The 10,916-nt window shown below is 37.1% G+C and overlaps 1 protein-coding gene and 1 pseudogene across 1 annotated transcript in view; one reads left to right on the forward strand and one right to left on the reverse strand.

The window, feature by feature from the left end:
• Positions 1 to 10,916, forward strand: part of EIF4E (eukaryotic translation initiation factor 4E) — a 40,478-nt gene that overhangs the window by 700 nt on the left and 28,862 nt on the right. The window lies entirely within an intron of this gene.
• LOC102753537 overlaps positions 10,586 to 10,916 on the reverse strand; it is a 1,164-nt pseudogene continuing 833 nt past the window's right edge.

A 10,916-nucleotide genomic window follows, 5' to 3' on the forward strand; every position in this document is an offset into this window, starting at 1 on the left:
CCGCAGGCCGGACCTCCCGCCGAGCACACACGCCGGCCTCCCATTCATTCATCCCTTCCGCGCCCTGCGCACGCCGCCGAGCATGCCGAGGAGTCCGGGTCCAGTTCTTCAGAGTGTTCACTGCCCAAAGCATTTTTTTTTTAAAGACTCACTTCACTTAACTTTGAAAATTAATTTTCCATGTGTGTTTTCTTTATCCGTTTTCCTCTCCAATTAGGCACTATTTTAAACTTAGTTGAAGCAAGCAGATCCCAGAACAGAAAGTTGGGAGTGACCGCCCAAAGGAGAGGGTATCTTGGTCCTAGTTTGGGTTTGCCAGCACCGGCTCCCTGAAACTTCTAGGCCTGCCTGTGTGGCTGTTTTAGGAATGTCACACCTAAGTGACATTGCTTTAGAGGTATAATGGAGTTTATTAGCAACCAGAAATCCTTTGACACTCTGGAACCAGTTCTAGACCAGGGTTGCCAGATATTTTTGTATATCTAATGCTAGTTTGTGGTTTTGGTAATGGTCTACAAATTTGCTTAACTAGCCATGGGAAAGCTATATATATATATGTGTGTGTGTGTGTGTGTGTGTGTGTATGTTTATGTGTGTATATATGTATATATGTATACACACACACACACACTCACTCACTCACTCACTCTAAGGCTTTCCCCCCCATTACATTGATGATTGATGTAAACTATTCTTACCTTGTTGCCAGAATTTAGGGGAGTTTGTCTGCTTGATTACTTGTTCTTTTATTGGTATCAGTTTTCATTTATGTTCCTGGAAATTAGATTGACTGCAAAACTGTCTCTTAGGTTTCTGATACAATTAGTTGACTTTGGGATATTAATGTTACATAGGTAAAGACTTAGGAGAAATCTGTAAAATTTTAATTTAAATCCCTTTTAATGGGTTCTGATGTTCACTTTTGACCGTATCTGCTGTCCTACCCACTTTACCAGTGTCATTAAAAAAAAAAAATTACAGCTGGTAATGGTGGCAAGGCTAAAGCTTCTAAACAGTAATAATGTATTCTGTGAAATTTCAGTAACATTTAGGTCCTTTAGATTTTGCAAAATAATGCAGATTTGTTTCAACAGCACAGAACAGAACTCTACTGAGTGTTGAAGGACTATTTTGAGTCAGTAAATATTTATAGACCCTGATTTTAGAACATTGTACCAACAAAGTTATACAAGATGTGATTCTATACCTTGTTTAATGTGAATGTTTAGTGAGCTTAATTCTCAATCAGTGACACAGTATAGTGATTGTTCTAGTGCTGTCCCAGGATGATTTGGATTCTGCATTTAAATTTGGGGAGTAGTGAACCTAAAAACCTAAAGTGTATGAAAGTGGAACGCCAGATTGAAACTATAGTAGTTTGAGGATATATAAAATAGTGCAGAATTGTTCATTTTTGGTGAAAATGCAGATTTTTAGTACTTTTAATGCATCCTCGTCCACAAATTATTTATAATTTTTTGGACAACTTTAAATAGTGGTTTTTATTTATTTTTTAAAAAATATATTTTACTGATTTTTTGCAGAGGTAGGGAGAGGGATAGTTAGAAACATCGATCAGCTGCCTCCTGCACATCCCCTACTGGGGTATGTGCCCGCAGCCAAAGTACATGCCCTTGACTGGAATCGAACCCGGGACCTTTCAGTCCGCAGGCCGACGCTCTATCCACTGAGCCAAACCGGTTAGGGCTTTATTTTTTCTTAAGCAGCTGATTAGTATTGGTTGCAATTGAGGTATCCATGCTTAAACCTACAAAATGAACAAACGTTCATTGCTATTTCAGCTAGCTTCTAACTTTTATTACTGCTTTTTTGCTGGGCATAACAGATACTTAAAAGAACCATGTTTGTTTGTTTTTTCCCTCCTTGTCCCACCTTTCATAGGGGACTTTTTATCTGTGTACATAAAATATCAGCGATTTCTATTTGATATTGTGTGGTTTTTCTCAAGTTTGTGTGTATAAGTTCAGTTACATTAAATTTGTTGAGAAGCTTGATAGGGTAAATTAAAGGAAGCATTTTCCCTCTTTACAGCAAATATGGCAATATTTTTGAACATTGGGGTAAACAATACTCTTACTCTTTTGGCATTTGAAATGTGGCTGGGTCAAATTAGACTTATTAATTGGTGAAGATGGCAAGGCCGTTTCCCCAGGCCATCTTGTCACCAGCAGGACATGTTTCTTCAGCTTTATCTTCATTCTGTATTCTTTTTTTTTTTAATATATTTTATTGATTTTTCACAGAGAGGAAGGGAGAGAGATAGAGAGTTAGAAACATCGATGAGAGAGAAACATCGATCAGCTGCCTCCTGCACATCTCCCACTGGGGATGTGCCCGCAACCCAGGTACATGCCCTTGACCGGAATCGAACCTGGGACCTTTCAGTCCGCAGGCCGACGCTCTATCCACTGAGCCAAACCGGTTTCGGCTCATTCTGTATTCTTTATTATTGAGCCTTTTTTTTCTTTTTACTTGTTCTTTTTCTTTTAAATTGATACATTTAAATGTATAAATCTATACATTTATTGTATTCTAGCTGTCCCCTTTGTTGTTTTTTTCTTTTTCCCATTGACCCCCCCTCCCCCCATACTAGTAGTTCTTTTTAAGGTAAGAGATTGCATTATTTTTTTTATAGTTAAATTGAAGGTATATAATTTTATTTCTTTTTACACTGTGTCTCTTCAGTATGTAAAGTTGTACATTAATTTCAAAAGTGGGATCTGGTCATCTGATCTGTTTCATTTTTTATCCTTTAGAAACATGCTTTGTATTGCAGAGTTTATTTATTAAAAGTAAATAAGGCTTAAATACACATTGACAAATATGTCATATAATTCAGTGTTGTTTATTAATCAAAGACTTGATTGACAAGCAGATCTTGCAAATTAATATGCATGTTCTTGCTTTAATGAAAGAACTCAGTATATAAAAATTCATTCATAAAGCAACAAAATGAATCTGGTATTTATATTCCAAATTTCACTTCATTTTATACTTTGAATTACTAGTATGCATAATTGTTTGACACGGAGAAATTCAACTTAGAAATACACAGTTCACACACTAAAGATGTAAAATCAATTATGTAAACTTACCCATTTGGACAGAAAACTTTAAGCAAAACATTTTAATAAAATATTCTGTTTAATTTATGGTTAAGAATACAGAAATGCCAACCAACAGTCTTGGACATAACAAGGAACCTGTGAAATAGTTGTTCTAGCAGTGGTAATTTCTACTTTTCCTTCCTTGCTACTACTGGAAATTTTCTGGTTCTTCTGGTACCTGTGACTTGTTCTGTCTTTGTCATAGAGACTCTTTTGAGCAGTGGAAACAAATACAGGTTATAGTCTAACTTAAATATCTGTATGACCTTGAAAACAACGTTCTAAATCTAGCTAAAAAATGGAAATAAGATATCTTATAGTGATTTTGATGTTTTAATGCAGTATTCTGAGATGGCAGTTTGTCATTCATGAAGAACTAAATGAAGTTTATAGTACTCCATGAATATGTTGCATGCCAGTGTATCCATGCATACATAGTGTATACACCTTTTCCTCTCTTTGCTAGGAAATTCACATAGCTGCCTTTTGATTATCAGTCCTTGGCCATTAACAAGAAATGCAAAGCTTATTTATGATCCACAATTCTCAGATACTCTTCCTACTCCTATCTATATCGTAAAAATCACTAGTGTTTCTTCAAAAATTCCTAATTGTGTCCGAAAAAAAAATCACATTTGTCTCTTATGTGCTGAATAAGTCACTTCCAAAAACTGAGAATATAATCAGAAAAGTAAGATTTTTTTTGCTCAGTTGGAACTTTAAAAAATATATATATATTTTTATTGATTTCAGAGAGGAAGGTAGAGGGAGAGAGAGATAGAAACATCAATGATGAGAGAGAATCATTGATCAACTGCCTTCTGCACGCCACCGACTGGGGATCGAGAGCCCACAACCCGCCAGTTGGGACTTTTGATACATTATCCCACAGAAACAATGGGAAGCTGTACTTCAGTCACACTATGTTTAGTAAGTTTCTGTGGAATTATGACAAATCTAACCAGCATTGGATTTCAAGCAAATGACTTAATGAAAATGACCTTTTAAACACAGTCTGTTACATCTATTTTTAATGTAAGCAGATCTTTATTTAGCTAAAATAAAGCACTTGCAGTATATACTTGTCAGGCACCACACTAAATGCTTTTTTTTTAATTGTCTAAAGTTTTACATATGTCTCCCTTTTCCACAATTGACACCCCCCCCCATGCTTTATATATATTAATCCTTACAAGCAGCCCTGTGAGGTAGGTAATATTCTTATTTCGCAGATGAGGAAATCAAGGCACAAAGAGATTAAGTAACTTTGTATGACTAACTTGTCCAAGATCACACAGCTAGTAAGTGGTGGGGTGGAGTTCAAACTAAAGCAGCCAAGTTCCAGATATGTGTTCTTAACCATGACACTCTTTGCAATAGGCATGCAATGTGCTTTCCTTATGCAACTTGGGAAGATTAGTTTGATAAACACTTCACTAGATATTTTGCTATAGCTATAAGATAAAATGTGTGGATATTTGTTTTTAGGCTACCACAATGTTTGGTAACTGAAGTACGGAATCATATGAAAATAATAGCAACTTGGTCTCTGCTTCTGAGGACTAAACGAGTAGTTATACTGGTCATATTTTAGTAATTGGTCCAGAACTTTATGCGTAGATTTCTCAAAGTGAATGGTCAATTCCTGTCTCCATTTTCTCATTTAATTTCTGGACCTTGTCAATTCAAATGATTTGCCAGTTAAAATATTTTGCTAGTGAAAACAGTAGTACATTTAAAAAATTTTGAGATTATGAAATTTATTCTCCACTACCTTTGTTCTTTTAGTAATTTTGGTGAGAGGTTTGGCAAAGAGTTAAATAGTTGTTTTGAAAAAAGTTTTCAGTTATAATATGTTCCTAGTCTTAAAAGCAAAATTGTTTGGGGAAGGTAGTGAGATCTAAAGATTTCTCTGAAACGCATGGCTTTACAGTAATTTTTAAAGCTAAAATATACATAAGCATGTTTTTAGTTGTATATTTTAAACTTGTTATTCTAAAATGCTATACAGAAATTAGTTATAATCTTTAAGTATTAACTAAGGCAAGAAAATTTGATAATTTAATTGGAAAGATAAAACATAGTTTTTTCCTAATATTCTTAATATCTTAGGATAAATACATTTTATAGGGTTCTGGCCTCAAGCTTTATTACTATTCTTTTCAAAAAAGAAACAAATTCACCCCAAACTAAAAAGAACTTTATCTTCAGTAAAATTCCTCCTACCTTAAGAATAAAGTCAATGTGTAGGTCATCATCATACACAAATAAGTTAAATATAAAATCAAAACTAAAAGGGTGTACCAGACGATTTATGGGCAGTGGCGTAGTGGGATGAGAAGTGAGATATATATATAAATTTTTTTTTTCATTTGAACTTGTAAACTTTTTAAAAAATAATGCGTAGGATTGTGAAATATCTTGGATTTTGGTTTATAGTATGTAGGTTTTAATTATTTTTTAATCACTAATATGTGCCCATGGCCTAAAATTTAAATAGACGTTTTTAGCAATTGTTGACGTCTCTGGTCCTGTTTTCAGAATAATGTTTTAAAATATTTCAAATAAAATACTTAGAATTATAAAAGAATTCAGTTACATTTATGTGTATAGTAAGAATTAAGTGAGTTAACACGAAACATTAAGGAAGCTACATGGCACAGGCTGTGTGCCATCCAACATGGCAGACACTAGCCACACATGGCTATTGAGTACTTGAAATGTGACTAGTGCAACCAAGGAAATTAATTGTAAACTGTAATTAATTTAAATATAATTTTAATTACTTGAAATTTAATTTCATATGTAGCTAGTGGCTACCAAATTGGATAACATAGCTCTAGAATCTACACATATTCTGGTGTATATAAACATGCATCTGTAGTATATTTGCCTTAATTTTGTACAATGAATATGACCAATTTGGTTGGATAAGTTACTGTTTAATTCTCTCATAGGAAAACTTCTATTTTAATCTTTCAAAGATAATTGTTTGGTCTTGTATGGAATTAAAATTGTCCTAAGGCTTTTTTTTGCTATTTAAAAATTGTGTGAATAGGGCAGTACTCTACATTGTTCAAAACTCAAATTTTGTCCAAAAGAGTATACTGCAAAGTCGTCTTAACTGATCCTATCCAGGTGGATTACCTCTAGAGGTAACTAACAATTGTCATTTTGTATCTTTCCGTAGAGATTTGTATATATAGTACAAGCAAATATGTATATTCTTTTTTAAAAATCCTAACCCAAGGATATATTTATTGATTTTAGAGAGAGGAAGGGAGGGAGGAAGAGAAAGCAAGAGAGAGACAGACACAGAGACATCATGTGAAAGAGAAATATCAACTGGTTGCCTCCCTTATATGCCCCGACCAGGGATTGAACCCGCAACCTAGGTATGTACTCTGGGAATTGAACGTGCAACCTTTTGATGTATGGGGTGACGCTCCAACCAGTTGAACCACCTAGCCAGGGCTGCATATTCTTTAAAGAAAAAGTGGTAGCCAACTGTTATGTACACTGTTCTGGCATATTATGATATTCACCTAATATGTCTTTTAGAGCATTGCATATCAACACATAAAGCTTTCTTTTCTGATGATATCTATTACATGGTTTGGTCTCTTTTTTTTCCATTTCAGCATCTTGTGATTTATTTAAACGTTGTTCCCAGACATATATGTGGGGTAGCATACGTCCTCATTATTACGTAGTAACACATAACTTGATGCTCAGTGAGAATCTTCACGTGTACATGGTTTGGTCTTGATCATAGTTATTTCTATATTGATCAATGTTTAGATTATTTGTAATCATTTCCTATTTCAGTGCTCTGATCAATAACCTTTTTCTCTATATAGCATTTCCATACTTGAGGTAGTATATCTGTAAGGTAAATGTTTTTGCAAAAATGTTAAAAATGTAAAAACTCAAATGGTCAAGTAAAAACACTTCTTGTCTTAGCCAATTTGGCTCAGTGGAAAGAGCGTCAGTCTGCGGACTGAAGGGTCCGGGTTCAATTGCAATCAAGGCTTGATCCCTGGCCCTGGTCAGGACAAGTGTGAAGGCAACCAATCGATGTGTCTCTCTCACATCAATGCTTCTCTCTCTGTCTCCCTTCCATTTTCTCTAAAAATCAATGGAAAAATATCCTCTGGTGAGAATTAATAAAACACAAAACAAAAAAACAAAGAAACTCCCTTCTGTGACTATAGTTGGCTATCAGACTACTTTTTTTTAAAGCTCCTCCCCTTTCAAATTGTGAAATGTTTATATGTAGAAAAAAATATAAAATACATATGTGCAAAAGTGTTAGAGTAATAGACTGAAGAACCATGTATCCATGATCATTCGTATTTCCCCCATCCTGACTTATGTTAATCCTTCCCTTGAATTTTTAAATGGTATAATTACAGTTTAATCCAGTGTTATATGTTCCTTTTAGCAGTGTGTTTTAGTTAGAAAAACTAAAAACTTAGATGTGTAAGAAAAGGTTAGTACTGCTATTGTTAAATGAAGTTCCCAAGAGTAGAGAAGATAAGCTGAACACCTTTTCTGGGTTATTGTTTGGCTTTCACTTCCTGGAATTACTCTTAGAGCCCCTCTTGGGGAAACCAGTAGGTAAGATCATGAACGTGTTCTGAGAAACATAAGACTACAGTTACCTGATGCCGCTATGGTGTGGGCCAGCTAATTAACCTTCACTTAGGAGAGTGGTCTGTGGGAGTGAGCTGCTCTATATATTTTAAGAGTTAGGTTAAAGCTGAACTATTGGGGTGTGAAATTCTTAGCTGTTCCAGGGAGCAGGGCACGGAGGAGAGAAAGCTTCGTGAACACATGGTTAAGTATAGATAAAAGTTTGGGCTAGGAAATTGGTGTGTGTGTGTGTGTGTGTGTTTTAAGGGTAGAATAATAGGCATCTTTGTCACAGCCTTATCAAATGAAGGTAGCTTGAATCACATTACTCTTAATCTGTACCACTGCTCTCTATATCTGGTGCATACCTGTCTTTCTTGAATCTCCTTTTATTTTTCTCTGATTCTCTCTCATCTGACTTCTTTGTTGCATCTCTTCATTTTCTGTGTCCCTTTTCTTTTATTTGGTTTCTTGTTCAATTTGGTGGATCACATCTTCAGTAGTTTTTGAAAATAGTTACCAATGAGAGTTAAAGATTTTTGAGACCTTGCATGTTAATGCAATACACACACACACACACACACACACACACACACACGTATATATACTAGAGACCTGGTGCATGAAAATTCATGCAGTGGAGGGGGGGGGGGTCCCTCAACCCGGCCTGCCCCCTTTCACAGTCCGGGAGCCCTCGGGTGGGAGGCAACCCGGCGATCAGGGGAAGGTGATGACCCATCACATCTGTGCTGCTGCCACTGTTGGCAGCACAAGCCTCAGCCGGCCCTGGTTACCTGAGCCTCGGGAGGCCCTGGGCAGCTGGGCAGCAACCATCCAAAGTTTGCCTGTGCCTTGGGCCAGCCCTGGGCGCCTGGGGGGCTGAGGAGACTGGGGGTCTCTGGAGGCAGGTACGTAGAGCGGCTGGGCCCCCCTAGGGGTGGACCAGCCTTGCCATGCACCTGCTGCCCTGGCAAGGCTGAGGGGACTGGGCGCCACCATCTTGTGGCTGTGGGTACTGCCATATTTGAGGGCATGATGGTCAATTAGCATATTCCCTCCTTATTGGCTGTGAGCGCCACCATTTTGCAGCAGCGTGAGGGTCAATTAGCATATTCCTTTATTAGATAGGTTGTGTGTGTGTGCATATATATATCTGTAGTTAGTTGGGTGTAGAGTTCTTTTTAAAAAAATATATTTATTGATTTCAGAGAGGAAGGGAGAAGGAGAGAGAGAAACATCAGTGATGAGAAAGAAACATTGATTGGCTGCCTACTTCATGTCCCCCACTGGGGATTGATCTGGCAACCTGGGCATGTGCTCTTGACCAGAATTGAATCCATGACCCTTCAGTCGGTATGCTGATGCTCTATCCATTGAGCAAAACTAGCTAGAGCTGGGTGTAGAATTCTTCGGAATTTGAAGTCATTGCTTCATGGCCAGTTTCTGTTGTGGCTGTTGATTTCTGATGGCTTTTTAAAAAAATGTGACCAGTTCTCTTCCTCCCCAGAAATTTGTAAGCTCTTTCCTTGTTCCTATTTAACAATGATATGTTTTAGTATCAGTATTTTTAATGTTTTTGTTGATTTTAGAGAGAGAGAGGAAGAAAGAGGGAGAGAGAAACATTAATTGGCTGCCTCCTATTCCTGGGACCAGAACCCACAACCTGGGCTGAACGCAGGAGCTGCCCCCTGGTGGTCAGTGCGCATGCCACTCAGCCAGAAGCCGGCTCATGGCTGGCCAGCGCAGCAGTGGTGGCGGTAGCTTCTCCTGCCTCTGCGGCAGCGCTAAGGATGTTTGGCCCGGGCGCAGGCCTAAGCCAACAGGTGGACATCCCCCAAGGGGTCCTAGACTGCGAGAGGGCACAGGGTGGGCTGAGAGATCCCCCGAGTGCATGAATTTTTGTGCACCAGGCCTCTAGTTCATAAATATAAGCTATACAACTCTACTGAGGAATGCTGTGGAGAACTTTAATAAATGAAGAATCAATTTACTTTTGAAAAAGATTTATTATTGGAAAGATGTTAATTTTTCTTGAACATCTAAATTCAGTACAAACTGAATCAAGAGGCCAAAATCTTTGCAGGTAGGTAGGGAACTACACTTTATACTGGATTCCACAAACTGACCTTTGGGCTATTTTTGTGTAGCCTGCTAGCTAAGAATAAATGATAGAAAGATCACCAGCCTGAAATATTTACTCTCTGGCCCTTTATAGAAAAGTTTGCAAGCCCTTGCTTTATAAAATGATTGTGAGGTTTATTTGAAAGAATAAATAAATGAGAATTGGCAGAAAATTTCTCAAAAGGAAAAGGGGCAATGAGGAACTTGTTCTACAACGAGAAAAAAGCATTACTGAACAAAGATAACTTATAAACATGTCATATCGATGCATGTGGGGATTGACAGATCACTGGAATAGAGTGAGCAGTCCAGAAATATACTCAGGTATATATTTGGGATTCAGTATAATTTTGTTATAACAAATTTGAAACATTTAGATAGACATGAGGAAAATAAATATCAGTAATTTCAATAACGAGCTGTCCTATGGTAATACTTTGGTGTACCTGTTTGTAGGTTCTTTTTTTCTTACTGTATCCTCCTTTGTGCATTTTTCTTTTCCTTTTAAATAGACTTTATTTTTTAGAGCAGGTTTAGGTTCACTACAAAATTGAGAGGAAGGTGCAGAGGGTGTTTTATGGTATGCCTCCTGCCCTCCCACATGCATAGCCTCTCCATTATAAATATCCCAGACGACTGGTAATTCTATACTTTATTTTTTGAGGAGCTTCCATACTGTTTTCCATAGTGGCTCTACCAGTTTACATTCCCATCAGCAGTGAGTGTGGGCCCTCTTCTTTCACGTCAGTCTCTTTGGCTTTTGAGTTCTTTCCAGTTGAACTTTTCTCATTTGTACTTGTGTCCATCCCTCTTCAAACACTGAAGGAATCTTTCTTGAAAACAGTTGATACCAACTTAGCATGCTTTCTAATGGAGCTGCCAGTTTCTTTAACCTCATCAATGTTCTTTTGATGCTTATGAACAGTTAAATAATTATACAACACTATCCCTTGTTGCAATTCTTTGAAGATGCCACTCTTTTTTTTTGTCTTTCACATCTGCCTTGACTCTGCACATCATTTCCCATTCCTG

This window comes from Myotis davidii, unplaced genomic scaffold (genome assembly GCF_000327345.1).
Source record: "Myotis davidii unplaced genomic scaffold, ASM32734v1 scaffold226, whole genome shotgun sequence".
Taxonomy (NCBI): Eukaryota; Metazoa; Chordata; class Mammalia; order Chiroptera; family Vespertilionidae; genus Myotis; species Myotis davidii.